This window comes from Chaetodon trifascialis, chromosome 18, assembly GCF_039877785.1.
Source record: "Chaetodon trifascialis isolate fChaTrf1 chromosome 18, fChaTrf1.hap1, whole genome shotgun sequence".
NCBI classification, from domain to species: domain Eukaryota; kingdom Metazoa; phylum Chordata; class Actinopteri; order Chaetodontiformes; family Chaetodontidae; genus Chaetodon; species Chaetodon trifascialis.
Genome location: NC_092073.1, coordinates 6,667,706 through 6,673,705, shown reverse-complemented (window position 1 = coordinate 6,673,705; position 6,000 = coordinate 6,667,706).

Here is a 6,000-nt window from a genome sequence, read left to right as displayed (position 1 = left end):
TAGAGCAAGTTCGCCACAGTATTATACTATAGTAGAGGTTGCTTAAGTGTAAATTTCTTCAAAACAAAGAGCTGCACAGAGCCACTATTGTTACACTAAACCAGGGCTGCCCAGAGTGGGGCCGCGGGCCAAAGTTGTTTTACTAGTGAAAAAGAAAAAAGACAAAAAAAAAAAAAGTAATTCTAAAAAATTATAATATAATTGCAGAACCCAAGGACAATTTTGCATTTAATAATACAATAGATGCTTTGCTTTTGGCCCAGGGCCCACCATTAAGCTTCAGTTCTGACCCTCTGAGGGGAAAAGTTGGAGCACCCCTGCTCTAAACTGATATACGAGCATCTTGGCTCTGGCACAGTGGATGTTTCAGTCCTTAATGGGGATTTTTACAAGGTAACCTATAACTATTCATAATAATTTCAATGCCTCATGCCTTTGGAAGGGACACTTAATATGTTGCTAGTGGAACTACCAACATGGCATGTCACCTTCTCAGCTGAAAGCGTATTTAATAAATAGTAGCTGACCAACATTTTTAGTGTAACACCACCACCATCATACATGCATGTATGCACACACACTAGAATAAGGCTCCTAAAGTGAAGATGGACACCAGACAAGCTTCATAGACAGGCAGTTTTCTGGAGTGGATATAATGTGTCGCCACATCTTAATGCCATCACTGCACAGCAAATCGCCGCAGACAATTAGAAAGGAGCAGAAAGGTTGAAGATTTAATCATCACTCTGCTGGGATCATCCATTATTATTTCATTGTCCAAAAATGTGCAGACACTAATCACCACCTCTATCAGCATATCACCGGATACTGCAATGAAAAGGACAATGGACAGTATCTGTCCTCTACGAGGAAGGTTTTAGAATGCCGTTCTACTGTTCCACAACCACATTACGAAGGTATATAAGAACTGCTGGAGCCATGCTCCGCTCTGTCCCTGGTGGCTCATTCAGAGCACTCTGATGGTTCTGTCTGGAACGGGAAGCATGAGGAAGGAAGACTGGGTCAGCTTCTTCCCCCTTTCAACCAACACCACATCGACTGAACTGATTGTCCATTCCTAACAAACACAGTCCCTCCTCAGGGTTGGGGAGCAGCTTTTTTTTTTAAAGGGATAAAGACCACAGTGATCCCATCTCCTTCTAACACACACACACACACGCACACACACACACACACACACACACACACACACACACACACACACACACACACACACACACACACACACACACACACACACACACACACACACACACACACACACACACACACACACACACACACACACACACACACACACCAAGGTTCATTATCCCCTGACAAAATTCCATTAACTGGCTTGTATTAACTGTTCCAGCCTTCTTCACGTTGTTCTGTTAATGTTTTGTCCGCTGTCCTGCACTGAAGAATGTTGAAAACAGAATGTCATTCCTTCTTCTGCAGGCTACGTTGGCCTAAAGGTCAGGCTGATAAGTCAACGTTCAACTTGGAAAAGGAAACGTGTGTTTTCATTAAGAATGAGCAGCCATGTCACATGTAAGAAAGGACAAAAGCAGAATGCACAATTCATGAGGTTACAAATTCCAAGCAAGTGTCAAAAACTGTGCCAAGCCCTGATTGGATGTGGATATAACTTGACTAAGACAACGGCCTCCAAGAAGAGGAGCATGAACAAAGGAAAAAGTGTCGTCCAGTGTCGTCACAGTCCGTCTGGGTTCACTGACCTCACATCTTGAAAGTTTGGTTGGAGGGGACAGGCTGCTAATTAGCTTCCTTATGCACTTCCAAGTGTGGAGGAAAACACAGAAGCAGCCTTCTTATTTATCCACAGGTTATTTATTTTGGCAGATTCTAAGCAGCAGACTACCTGCCAAATAAGAAGGATAGGAAAAACACTTGGACAGTGCTCTGTGTATGCATGTGGTTGTGTGTTTGTATAAAGTGTGTGATATAATTTCACAAAATGTGCATTTACTCAACTTCTCAGCTGCAGGCATATTCTACATAAGCTGTAACAGATACATTGATTTACTGTACACACTTGCAGTGTAGTGATGTGTTTGCCATACACTCTGCAAATTATGGCAATGTGCAGTTTGCATTAAATATAAAGAAAGAAGTATCAGTAAAACATCCACCGTGCCAAACACCATTTAAACAAACGCGCTTTTAAGTTGCTTTGTTCATCATCACTATCTGGTGATTATGACAGATGACTTAAGACTTTTAAGGCTTCACTAGCATCCTATGGCAGGTTCGGCGGTCAGAAAAACCCCCTCACAAGCATTTCACTTCAGAATATTCCCAGTTGTAGCATTTGGATAGACGCTGATGAAAGCCCATCCCTGAGGTGCTCAGTGGACAAAACACTGTGGGGAAACCTGCGTGGCAATTCAAAAAGTCTAAATTTCTCTCCAATAAACATTGCATTGTGTGTAAAATACATGCCGAAATGAAGACATATTGTATTGAGTTAAGCAAGATCTGTCAGTCATATACTATTTGCAATGTATTTTTGCCGAGGAGTATGGTAACTTTCAATTAACAGATTTTTCAATGCGGTTTGTCGGAGCGTTCTCTCCACAACTACGCACACACCGACGCAGACCAATGTCCTATCCTCTCTACTGTAGTATTGGATGTCATGCACAGTGTAACATAATATATATCTTGCGCTGTGGCCTACGTTCAGAGACAATAAAACAGTGTATTGTGGCCTTCGGCTTGCGTCTCCTGTTTCCCAGCTTGTCTAAACGCGGACCCATTACTCCACCTTTTACTTTTCTGGTTGAGGTGATGTCAGCCGTTGTGCATGCTGTCGCCCAATATGAATGGTGTCCACCTGTCGGGAGGCTGGGCTCACCTGGATGGACACTGCTGAATATCTCCATGCTCACGTGACAGCATACTAGTTCTTAATGTTTTAAGAATTCTATAAAAGACAAACCGTCCTTAAAAGCACCACTTAAACGCCGCACAGTGAGTTGAAACAATACCAACATGTTTTGTTGCAGGTTGTTCACACTTTTCTCTTCTTTTCTCCTCTTTTTCTGTCCGTGTGCGAAAACCCACTAAGTTGACTAAACAACGTGGAACCTGAATTTTCATGCACAAACAGTCAGGCAAATGAACTTACCGCCGCTGTCCTGCAGGAAACAACCTCTGATGGCTGTGAACCCACCACCGAACACAAACTCTTGTAATAGCCGATGGACACACACGAGCTCGTACGCTCCTCTGTCATTCACAGAGATCCGCCGACCGCTGTAAACTTCTCCACTTCTGTCAAGCTCGACTAAAAGAACACATCGAGCTGCCGGCTAGAAATTTCAAAATAAAAGCCTACTTGAATTAGGTTTAGAGCAGACTTCCTTGATGAACAAACTCACCGAAACTGACTTTTTGTGTTTTTAGCACAGCGTGGTTTATATGTTGATTCATATGCAATACCATGCAGTTTATTTATCCATATATTTCTACTTCTTCTTTCCTGTTAACTCCCAGCATCCCATTTCATGTTATCTTATTGATTCATTGATTGATCATTATTGCAGTCTTGAAGTTCACAAATAGAACAAAAACTGAAAACAGAGATGGAACCAAATGCTTACACAACCAAAAAATAATCAATGTCAAAAGAGATCAGAGTGATGGAAAAAGTGTAGCCTGAAGGCATAGCTTATACAGTGTATGCCTCTAACAATAGAAGTCACACAATATCTTATCTTGAACATGTAAACAAAAAACAGACAAGCATTGAATAATATGTACTAAATACAATGAAAATTATTGCATTACTGATCAAAATACCCTCAATATTACATGTAAAGTTGTATTTGATTACATTGCACCTAAAATCCAGGAAGGCCAAACTGACTCATAGCTCTGGCGAAATAACAACACCAAAGAAATAAAGTGAAAGTGCAGATAATCTGAATGAAAATGACAAAAGGACCATCTGGTGATACCATACGCAATCTTGAAAGAACTAATGTCCATTTGTGAAAAAGTAGTAAAAGAAGCCAGATACTCATTCTTTTCAAAACCAGTGAATCCACAATGAATCCTCCTCCAAACCAACAAGCTGAAGCCTCCTCCATGAACTGTGGGCAATTTTTTGTTCTTCTTTTCCAAACATAATACATGAAATCAAACTCCAGATTGGTCATGTCACTGGTAACCATTTTCCACACTGTGACCCCTTTGCCTTCCTCAATCATTTCAAAGCCCTTTCACTGTGCACTGTAAGGGACACAATTGCCAATACAAAGCTTTCATCGAGTCCTTTAGATGTGACACCTGTCAGATTTCTGAAGGTGGTTTTTGACCCTTTTGGTCCCATGATTTAATCTCTTGTGAATAGCTCTCTGTCCACTGGCTGTGCTCAAGCATGCAGTGATGCATCCATCGTTAAAAAAAATCCAACCTTGAAAAAACCAAATCTAAGATTTCCCCGGATCAAGGTTTATAAACTACAATTTTTATCCCAAGAAAAATGAATAACAAATCTTCATGAAGTTTCCATGCAAAGTTACAGTCGTTTACTTTCGACTGATTCTGGAGATTGTCCAGTTTTGGTTCTTGTCAGTCTCAGCTCAGTACTTGACACAGCTGATCATTACAGGTAGTTTACTATGTGAGCTTCAATCTTATACACAGCTCCCAATATTTCACTAATTCCGATTCTGTATACAAAGGTTGCCTCTATTTTCAGTAATTTAATCCAGGCTTTTATTTTGAAGGCATGATCCCATTAGTATTGATCTCGATACTCTGGTTGCCCTCTGGTCTGGCTTGACTCAGCTCTTTCCTCTTAAAGGAACTGAATCCTCTCTTTTCAGCCACATTGTGTTCACCTGTGGTCAGACAAACCTGAGTCACGTCTGCTAAACCTTTACTCGTCTCTTCATAATAAATCAGCCATGTGTACTGCAGGTCCTCTCTCTCTGCTACAGGTGTGTATTTGAACATGCTTTCATCAGCACAGCGCTTTCACCTGTCTGTAAAATGTTCTCAAGCCTGACAGTCATCTCTCCTATACGCATGCACACACACAAAAAGTGTTTTTCCTGCTGTGACTTATGGGGTCATCCTCAGTGCAATAGACAATCAATTCTCAGTCTGCTCTAATGGCAGAGTTAACAGTCCACATTTCCTGTCCATTAAAAACAAGCCCAGATAAACATCCAATTTGACCACAGCTCAAGCTGCCTCTATCTCCATGACTGCAGTGCTTGTAAAATGCAAAATACTGGAGGTGAATAGATCGCACTCGGTTGCTGTCAAAGCCTGTGAAGAATGGATGCATCATTTGGAGGTTTAGGGCCCAGTCTTCGATCAGATGTGAGCCACTGAGGAGGACATGTAACCATGTGACTTTGCTGGACTGGCTTGTCACCTCTGCTCTTTGTTCACTTCGCCTCCTTTGAGTAGTCTTCGCAGTGGTGACTTTCACGGCATGTTGCCAAGGGAAACAAGCCAATGGCAAACAAATGATCCCCGGCCGCAGTCAGAATAGCTGATGAGCCTGTAGTGAACATGAAACTCACCAGCAGCCATATGGAAAACAAAGAGGAGTAGTTAATTGGGAGGAGAAGGGGCTGGACCTGTAGGTTGGTAACAAGGCCCACACATCTCAGTCGACCCATTCTCCAGTGTGATGATATCCTAAGTTATGCAGCATTGTGGTTGCAAATGTATTCCTGATCTTGGTATCTCAATCATGTGTTAACCATGAAAGATAAAGGACTCTTTGTTCACAAAAGAGGAATCTCATACACAATGCTTTGTTGCTGCTGAGCTGCTACCAAATACCTTTAGCAATGCTGAAAGGATGACAGTTATGTTGTTGAATAGTGCATTCCATAAATACCATCAGCTACTGTATGAAAGTAGTAAATCAGACACTTGTTAATGAATCACAACAAATATTTAACGCAACAAAAGAAGCTGACTGCAAGGTTGGCAGAGGGGATAGCT